The sequence below is a fragment of the Galeopterus variegatus genome, unplaced genomic scaffold (assembly GCF_000696425.1).
Source record: "Galeopterus variegatus unplaced genomic scaffold, G_variegatus-3.0.2 Scaffold5039, whole genome shotgun sequence".
NCBI lineage: Eukaryota > Metazoa > Chordata > Mammalia > Dermoptera > Cynocephalidae > Galeopterus > Galeopterus variegatus.
In genome coordinates, this window is record NW_007731150.1 from 38,397 (window position 1) to 48,571 (window position 10,175).

Here is a 10,175-nt window from a genome sequence, read left to right on the forward strand (position 1 = left end):
TGGGTGGAGGAAGGGAGCCCCCTATCTTTTGGCCACACTTGCCAGGATTTAGCCTTTGCAACTTGGAGCCAGAGGGGTTGAAGAATGCTGCTGGTCTGCCCCTCTTGGTAATACTGTATTACTGGGTTACTTTATCTGACATTGATTTCATCTGACATCTTAGTTCTTTCTCAATACTCTTTTGCTGACTTGTTGGAAGCTGGGAGGAGAGGGAGCTTGTTTTCTTGGCCACACCCATCAAGGTTGGAGCTTCCGTCATTGCACTGAGATATGGATAAGGGAGGAAAGGAAGGGTGGTGGCTCAAGTGCCAGACTCAGTATTCTTATTGAGATCCAGTAAATTTTCTTGAATAAATATTTCTTCACTTGCTGTGTGCCCTTGGCTGAGTTTTCAGATTTTAAATGGCTGTTTTTATGTCATTTTCAACATTATAGTTGTTTCCCAGGGAGTGGTTCCTCAGAGCTCCTCATTCTGCAAGTGAAAAAATTACTGATTTTTTTAGGCAAAACTCCAAAACCATAAAGAGGGAAATGTATTGTTTTTTATCACTGTATTAAAATGAAAGATATTTGTTCAAGAATGGGTGGCATATGAGAAGTTAACTAGTAAATGCCAGGTGGCAGACTGAGATAAAATATTTACAAAGTATTTTGGTAATAAAATATTGTATATTGTTAATAGAGACACATCTAGAATGCATAGGAATCCCTGTAAATCTGCAAGAAAATTATGGGCAACCTAATAGGAAAAAGAACAATGGATGTGAATAGGCAATCCACAGAAGGCAGAAACCCTTATAGCTAACGAATTCACCAAGAGATGCTTAGCTTATTTAGTGGTCATTTAAAATGCAATTAAAATAAGATTCCACATTACTCTTAACAATAAGCCAAAATAAATAAATAAATAAATAAGTTATGTGCTATCAAATGCTGATGAAAAATGGGGAAACAGAAAGCCTCATGCACTGTTGGTGAGTGTATAAGCTTCTGGAGAGCAATTTGACGGTATTTATTGAAATTAAGTACACATTTTGCCTACAATTCAGGAAATCCTGTGTTTGGGATTTCTAAATATCTCAGAATATCTTTCACAAAGAAACAAAGGGAAGGTGATTCATACCATTAATTATTACTAATGTCTGTCAGAGTAAGGATTTGGAGCCAACCTAAATGTCATCAAGGAATGGATGAATATAATGGCTTATGTGTACTATTATATACAGTGAATCAATCATAAAGAAGAAACTAGATCCTAATATATCAATAAGGGTAGTTCACAAATGTAATACTGAGTATCAGGGCCGGCCCACTCGGGAGAGTGTGGTGCTGATAACACCAAGGTCATGGGTTCGGATCCCATATAGGGATGGCCGGTTAGCTCACTGGGTGAGTGTGGTGCTGACAACACCAAGTCAAGGGTTAAGATCCCCTTACCGGTCATCTTTAAAAAAAAAAAAAAGTAATACTGAGTATAAAAAGTAGAAAGAAAAATGGGGGCCAGCCCGTGGCTCACTCGGGAGAGTGCGGTGCTGATAACACCAAGGCCACAGGTTCGGATCCCATATAGGGATGGCTGGTTTGCTCACTGGGTGAGCGTGGTGCTGACAACACTAAGTCAAGGGTTAAGATCCCCTTACCAGTCATCTTTTTAAAAAAAAAAGAAAGAAAAATGAAATGCTTAGCACAATGCAATTTATGTAAAGCATAGAATAATACTTTATGTTGTTCATCGTTACACACATTTGTGAATCAAGGTATGGGCGGTGGAATAATATGCATTAGATATGTGAGCTTGGTGTATGCGGTGGGAGAGGAGATGGCAAATGGCACTGGGAATGGTGGATGAAGATGACAAAAAAATGTGTAAAATGAAATTAAAATGGGACTGTGCAGGCAGTGCTGTCAATGATGTGCCACAAACAAAAGAATATAATTGGTCTTATCAATGCAATTCTGTGTGCAAGACTTATGCAGATCTGCTTGATTATTTAGGGAACACAGTGACCTCATCATAACCCTCAGGTGGTGTGACTTGCTCTCCGGCATGATTTTCACAGCAAATTTTATCCTTCACAAAGAAATGGCCCTTCTGTTTCAGGTTGGTGCCACAGTTGGTGCACACATAACGGGGTGGGGGGGATGGTCCTGCAGCTTCACAAACATGCAACAATGCCAGTGCTACATTTGTAGCAACATGGGCAAATTCTGAGCATTTCCAGTCGATGAAGCTACCTTGGTAGCAGGAGCTCTAACACTTCTGAATCCTGAGGGCTTCGTGGGATCCCTTTTTCCCTCAGACTCCATGATTTCTTGCATAACCAGGAATGACGTGGACTGTTTCAGGGACTCATTTAACTCCTGTTTCTCCTGCAGCATTTTGTACACTTCAGATTCTTTGTCATTAATGAGGCTGCCTGGAGGCTGAAAATGGTCTAAGAGTCTGCCATTCACTTTCTCTGTGCTGGCAGTAGACTTCGACTCCAAGGTGTTGTTGAAGTTGGAGATGTTTTCAGAAGAACAGAAGCCAGCGGGATTGTTGCACTGATCCTTACAGCTCCTACCTTGGATAGTCATCTGGAAATCTTTTTCAACATGGTCTCTCTTTTCTCTTCCCCCCTGATTCTGCTCAACATTTTCTTCCTGTTTGCCTGACCTAGGGCATCTGGAGGGGCACTTTAGGGGCCTCTGTGTCCCTGGAATCACTAGTGGCTCCTTGCAGAAGTGGCTCCAGGTCTTATCTGGGTGTGGCTGGAAAAGGCTTTAAGTCCTTCAGATTCTGTGGAGGGGAGCACTTCAGAGCCACAAACAAACATTTCTTTTGTCCATAGAGAATCCTGCTCAGAGAATAACTTAATTGCCTCACTGTGCTGACAAAGCCTCTGTTTCTATATTGCCTTTTAATGAAAATACCTCCCATTTATTAACCACTTATATTTAGGCCTGTTAGGTACGTACCGTGATTACCTCTATTTTAAAAATGAGGAAACTGAGGCACAGAGAGTTTGAATAACTCACAAAAAATCGATATCTATTGCCTAATTAAAAACTGCACTGCTACCACCCTGTAGTTAAATAAGGTGCAAGGACAAGAAAATCCCACCCTGCCCCATAAGTCTTAATGTATGGAAATGCTTCCCCCAGAAGTCCTTCATATTTCCCAGTGAGTAAGTGGGTGATACAGGAGTCTCCTTCTCCATCCAGTCCTCTAAAGGGTATTTGATGGGGTTAGGGCTCAGCCAGCAAGGACACTTCTGCAGGCCTCCCCTGGCCTTACATGGTCAGTGGAGAGCCCAGGAATCTTGGTGGGGAGATGAGTGTTCCCAGAGGGTACTTCTCAGGAAACTTCATAACCAGGTGATCTGGTTATTACCAAGCTGAGAAGAAAGATCACATAACAACAAGAGGTATTAAGAAAAGCCCACCTTGTCAGAAGGAAGAAGGACCAAGGAGGACATGCTATGAATCCAACCTGTGTACATTCCTAGGGAGCAAATCTGAAAGAATGCTCATTAGAATAGCAGCCCGAGTATACATTACCAAAGTGGCGCAGATAGATAAGGATTGAGGGAGCCCTGCATTTCACTTAAAATGCCCCACTGCCTATCAGTGACAGAAAAACAAAGAAATAAAAAGTCTGAAAATCCTCATCAGAAAAAGGTGCTTTAAGTAAAACCAAACAAATGAAGCATTTTCATCCCCAGAGAAGCCACACTCATTTGTCTGTACACCTTTGAAGAGGAGCCCTGGGAGGGGAAGCCAGATCCTTTGTTTCGCCCTCCACGAGTGTAGCAGTAACCCAACTTCTCCTAATTCTGCTGCCACAAAGGCAGGTGGACAGTCCATTTTTCCAATGATAAATCTAAAGTAGATAATGTTTCTTTTGTCTGAATAGCAAGGCAGCACTCACCATCAAAAAGTTTCTCTTTTTTTAGTTCACTTAAACTCATTTCCACATATGCTTATGAAGATATACTAAACCACAAAAAATAGGTCAGTTTTATCCTTCTGCTTCCAATCAGAAAAAAATACAGTTTAACTGGTAAGGGGGGTGTTGAAAGCTAAATTTAATATCGAATCCTTAAGCCACAATAGACAATTTCATGGATATATATAACCTGCCCATTTCCCCAAGATTCACTGGGGAAAGAGATGCTTCCTCGTGTTCCAGGAGCAGGAAGGTGAGTGGCCAGCCTGGTGGGAATGGGCATTCAGTGTGCTTTCAGCTCCCACATCGTAACGGTCCCCAGGAAGCCGATCACTCAGCCAACCCAGCATGTCCAAACTGCCCACAGACTTTGCCCCTTTCATGTAATACAAATTTCTATGAAGGGCCTATAGCCTTCAAAGGAACTAAAAGTAACTGTATTATGGCTATAATGTAGAGGACATTTGTTCTACACATTGAAATCAATCCAGTTACATTTCAACGTATCAGTTAATTTCTGCTTAGCAGCTACTAGGAAGCCCTGAGACATGCTGTTAAGAACAGCCATTTGCACAGGTAGAGGACATAAGAAGACCTGGGGAGCTTTTCTTTCTTTCTTTCTTTTTCTTTTTAACGGCTTTGTTGAGGATTAATTTACTATAAAATTTACCCGTTGTAAGTGTGCAATTTAATGATTTTTAGTAAATCTATAGAATTTTCCAAACATTGTAACAATTCGATTTTAGAAAATTTCCATCACCTCAGGAGCTTAAAAAATACTACTGCCCAGGCCTCATCCAAGACCAGTTAAGTCAGACTTTTGGGGGGTGATTCAGGCAGCTTCCGAAGTGTTTATGAAATGCAGCACCTACTGAGGAGTACTATAGACGATGCAAACATGAATCGTACCTAGCTACTGGCCTTAGGGAATTTGTTGTCTGTAAGCAGTTTCTCAACCTCAACACTACTGACATTTTGGGCTGGATAATTCTTTCTTGTGAAGGGCTGTCCTGGGCACTGTAGGATGCTTAGGAGCATCCATCTAGTGGCTCTGTCCACTAGATGCCAGTAATACCTCCCCCCTACCCTGAACTACAACAAGCAAAAATATTTCTAGATATTGCTAAATGCCTTCTTGGGGGTGGGGGGGTTGGGGTGGGGATTGCCCGCAGTTTTTTTTTTTTTTTTAGAAAAGATGACCGGTAAGGGGATCTCAACCCTTGGCTTGGTGTTGTCAGCACCACGCTCAGCCAGTGAATCTGTGAAATGTAGATAAGGATATCTAGCTTGCTGTGCCCTTGCCAGGAGGAGTAGACATAACCTGCCAAGTATTGGCACATAGTAGGCACTGGAAATAACCTTACATCAACTGGGTTTCTACTCTGTTAGATATTGTGGTCAATGCATTAAATAATATCCCATTTCATCCCCACAACAATCGTTTTAAGTAGGTACAATTATTACTCTCATTTTACAGGTGTGGAAACTGAGACTTAGAGAAGTTAAATAACTTACCCAGGTCATGGAGCTTGATAAAGAGGAAGTTTCAATAGGCAGATCGATCTGATCTGAAAGCTGGTGTATTTGAGAACTACGCTATATGAGAATGCTTTTAAAACTTGCTCATCATAAGGAACATTGTTAAAAATGCACATCTCAGGATTCAGAAATTCTGAGACAGGGTTGTGAATTTATGTTTTCTACAAGTACCACAGGTGATTCCTACAATCAACCAAGTTTGGAGATGATTGTTATGGTGTGTCTCATAACTACTGAACAAATATTAAATAAAAAATAAGCTAGCTAGAAATTCTGGTTTGGAAGATTAGGGAAATGTGTAGGATTTTGATACAAATAGCAAGAAAGACAGCATCACTGGAGTAGGAAATAGCGTGAACAAAGGTAAGAGGCGTCAGTGTCTGGGTTGTGCTTGGGTGCCACACTAACAAGAGCTAACATTTATTTTGCGTTTACTGGGACCAGGCACTGTCCAAGTATGTTACATAGATCTTCTTACTTAATCTTCTCAGACAACTTTGTGAGGTGGGTACTGTTATTTTCTCATTTACAGATGAAGAAACTGAAGTGCGAAGAGGTAAAATGATTTATGTAAGATGACATAGCTAACAGGGGTCAAGCCAGGATTTGAAACTAGACAACCTGACAACAGAGCTTGTCACCTCTAAACCCATGCCAAATGGCAAGCGGAAACCATGGGAGGAAATTGCAGAAAGACGGACTGGGCCCAGACTTGTAATATTAGCTATTTACCCTGTTAGAACACTTTCTGTGGGCCAACTTCTCTGCATGTATTGCATCTAATCCTCATAACAACTGAGTGAAAGTATCTGAAGCCCAGGGAGCATATGAAACTTGTCCAACATAGTGACTGTGTCACAAGGACTAGATTGCAACTTTAGTTTGTCTGTTCCCAAATCCTTATTTTTCCGGTATCTGAAGCCCAGGGAGCATATGAAACTTGTCCAACATAGTTACTGTGTCACAAGGACTAGATTGCAACTTTAGTTTGTCTGTTCCCAAATCCTTATTTTTCCGCTATCTCACAATTGTCTTACTCCAAATTGTGAGGAGCTTTGAATACTGTAGCATCATAATTACTTCAAAAATATGTATTTCATGTCTGTCATTCATTCAACAAATAGTCAGGAAGTGCATGTGTTGGGCCAGAGCCACAGAGCTACAGAAAACTAAAGCATGGTAGTGTGCTGCAGGGGACCACAATCTTGTGTAAAAACAAATACATAGACAATTAATTCTAATAGTAGGAGAGTATAAAAAGCATGCTGTCTAGAGAATGGGGAGGACTAAATTCTACCTGAGGGAGCAGAGAATTGGAGAAGGCATTTGAGCAGAGACTTGAATAAGCCCAGGAGACATGCTGGAGTGGGGCTTATTCTTAATTCTTCAGCCGCCCACAGGTGAGTACAGAATCAAACCAGCATTTTAAGATTGATTGACGGTAGGATGGAAAATTGATTGAGAAGAGATAAACTGTTAGTCCAGTCAGGAAGCTAATCTGGTAGCTGGGGAACAAGATGGGGGGAATTAAACCTAATTTAATTCTAAATTAGGGTCATGAGAGTGGAAAAGGGGAGGTAGGAAGAGATGGTGGAGAATCTTGTGCACAGTGACACGCAGTTGTTAGGCCCTTCTACGTGTTCTGTGTCAGACAAGAGGATTTATAGAGGGAAGGGGAGGGGGGTGCAAGTTTGAATCTTTGTCATGTACTCACTGATCGAGTGGGTCAACCTCCCATGCATAAAACTCTTCATTCCCTCTCCCATACACAAGCAATTCTTTCATTTACAGATCTTCAGGGTGAGAAAGTTGCCCTTTGGCAAAGCAAATGCTTTTGGGAGAGCATCTGATGTCTGGGAGGTAATGAATGAGAGGTCAAGACACATTTTCCCAAATTTTTAATTTGCTAAAGCCTCTGCTGACAGCTTGTGAGTACAGTTTCTAACCTTGGACAGCAGTGATTATTATAAGTATACTATTTTCATTTCCATGTTTGCATTAAGTAATCAAGACTCAGTTCTGAAAATATGGTACAAATATTTACATTTTTCTCTTTCCTCAGCCTTCATTTTCTCCCTCCCCTGCTCTTCTCCAACAAATTTGTTCAGAGGCTTCTATGAATTAGACATCAGCTGGGCCTTCCCTGGGCCCTGCCCTGAGGGAATCCAAAGCCCGCCCTAAGATGACTGTATGCCCAGGAGGCTTACAGTGTGTTCTGATCCAAAGTCCTGCTTTTCCCGAGCTCATAGGTTGATCATTCACCTGGAAAAATGCTATGTGCCCTTCCTTCTTCCTGCTAAACAGGGAGTCCAGCTCCTTTCACTGCAAGCATGTGTTGTAGGACTCACTAAACACTGAGGAAGGCAGAGGAGGGTTTATGCTGCAAGAAGATAAATGTCTTCAAATCTAAAACATCATCCAGTCACCACCAACAGCCACTTTCTGCTGTCACATTCTCTTACCCAGAGCAGATCCCCTGCATGCCACCTTCCTCCTCTCCTCCTCCTTCAAATTCTCCTCTTTGCTTTCTGGGAAGGTATCCAGTTCCCAGATCCACTGGATATCAAAATTATTCAAGAGATTAACAGGACAGTAGGACTCTTTATTTAACAGAATCCAGCCTTCTTAGATGGAAATTTGTGGTTGTAAATAGCAGGTCTCCTTGGTCTCCCCTCTCCGCAAATCATGTTCCGCTTCTGCTGTTACATGATATCTTTCCTTTAGGAGATTTTAGTCTCTGGGGAATAAGGCCTACTAAAGACATGTACTAAGTACTGAAAGCACACTGGGAAAGGAGAGACTTGCACCCAAAGGGACTTGTGAGGATTAAGAGAAAGTTCATCCATCCATCCATCTTCCCACCCACCCACCCATCCACGCATCCGCCAACAAAGATTTTCTATTTGACCAAACTCAGGCTGCCCTGAACTCTTTTCTCTACTAAGCCCTGACTTTTCGGCTTCTGTGTTCATCGGCATTTTCCAATTTTAATAAGAATCCTGCTAAGTCAGTTTAACCAGAACTCCCCACCTTCAATATCTGATCACCTTGGATTTCCAATAGGGCTCCTCCTCCTCCGCCATTCCCCAGGTAATGTCTGATCACCTTGTCCTGCCTTTAGCAAGACTCTTGTTAGTTTTGTTTAGCCGGAATCCTCCTTTACCCCTGATGTTTCCTCTGTACTTTTCTATCCAGTGACCTCCACCCTGCTTGGCTATAAATTCCCAGTTTTCCTTGTTGTATTTGGAGTTGAGCCTGATTTCCCTCTTCTACTGCAAGACCCCATTGTAGCAGCCCCCTGTACACCTATCACAATAGTCCCACTTACATAAAGTCTGCCTTACTATTTCTTTAGTGCCATCCATCCATCCACTCATCCACCTAACGAACTTGGCTGAGAATTGGCTATGTGTCACTGGGTATGTAACCATGAACAAGACAGAAAAGGCCCTGCCCTATCAGGGCTTATATTCTAGTTGGGAGGATATGAATTTTGTCTTGAGGGGAGAATAGGAGTCCACTGCACAGGCAGGGGAGTGAAGACTCCCCCAGCAAAGAGGAGGATACATAGGGGAAGGCACGAAGGCAAGAAATAGCATAAAATATAACTAAACTGCCAAGAAATATTTAGTATTGTTGGCTCATACAATGTGCAGTGGGAAGGCAAAGATGGGGAAGATGAGGCAGGGCCAATCATGCACATAGCTGGAGTTTGGGTATTATCCTGTGGCCAGGAGATGGTTTGATAAACCATACAATGTCTCTGCTTTCCTTTGTCCTGCAGCTGTGCCCTCCCCTTTTTCTATTTCAGTCAGTGTGTATGCTTGTCATTCCCATGAATGAGTCAGTGGAGATGGGAGCATTAATTTATTTGAGCAGACATGTGTCAACATCATTTGGAGAAAAGGCACCAGACCCATTGCATACACTCAAATAACGTGATTAAGACTCATTTCAAAGAAGCAAACCCCAGCTCCTCCCCTACAGTCCCGACTGCTTCAGCCCACTCTCCTTCTCAACTTGTCCTCTGAGCTGACTGCTAGTCCCTGTCACCCCACTCTTCACCTCCCTTCGTCCTGCACGCACATGCTTCACCCACTCATGGGCTCTCCCTGTTGTCTTGTTACTTGATATGGCAGGTTACAATTATTCACTGGATTTCCACAACAAGGAAGGGGTAAATTCTTAGAACCTGTCTCCCTTAATATGGATGAAGTTAGTGTAATATAAAACATGATCCAATCCTAATCTCTTCACATCTTTATTATATTCATGGAATTCTAAAGACAAGACTTGGATGGGCCCTTGCAGACTGTCTTGTGAAATTCAACTCCTTCAGTTCAGAAAAAACTTACTGTCAGAGAAACTTATCTAAAGTTAACAAGGCTCTGGAGTTGAAAGCAACAGAGGCACATTCTGGCTTACTCTTTTATTCCATGGTGGATATGTGCGTGCATGTGTGTGTGAATGTGTGCGTGTGTGTGTGTGTGTGTGTGTAGGGCATGCGTGCTTGTGTGTGTGTGTGTGTGTGTGTAGGAGTCAGAGGGGATTGTGTGGTGGGAGGACCTGGGCCACACAGGGAAGTGATAAAGGTAAGACACAATCCCAGTAGCTGTACATCTGGGCTTAAAGGAAGCTGGTTGAATGGAACCTAACAAACTTTAGGTTCTGCAGGAATTGATACAGTGCAGAATCCAGGCCATCTGGC

General features: G+C 42.3%; 1 pseudogene; it reads right to left on the minus strand.

Moving 5' to 3' along the window:
- Window positions 1–1,987: 1,987 nt before the first annotated feature.
- LOC103604230 lies at window positions 1,988–2,577 on the minus strand (annotated as a pseudogene).
- Window positions 2,578–10,175: the final 7,598 nt, after the last annotated feature.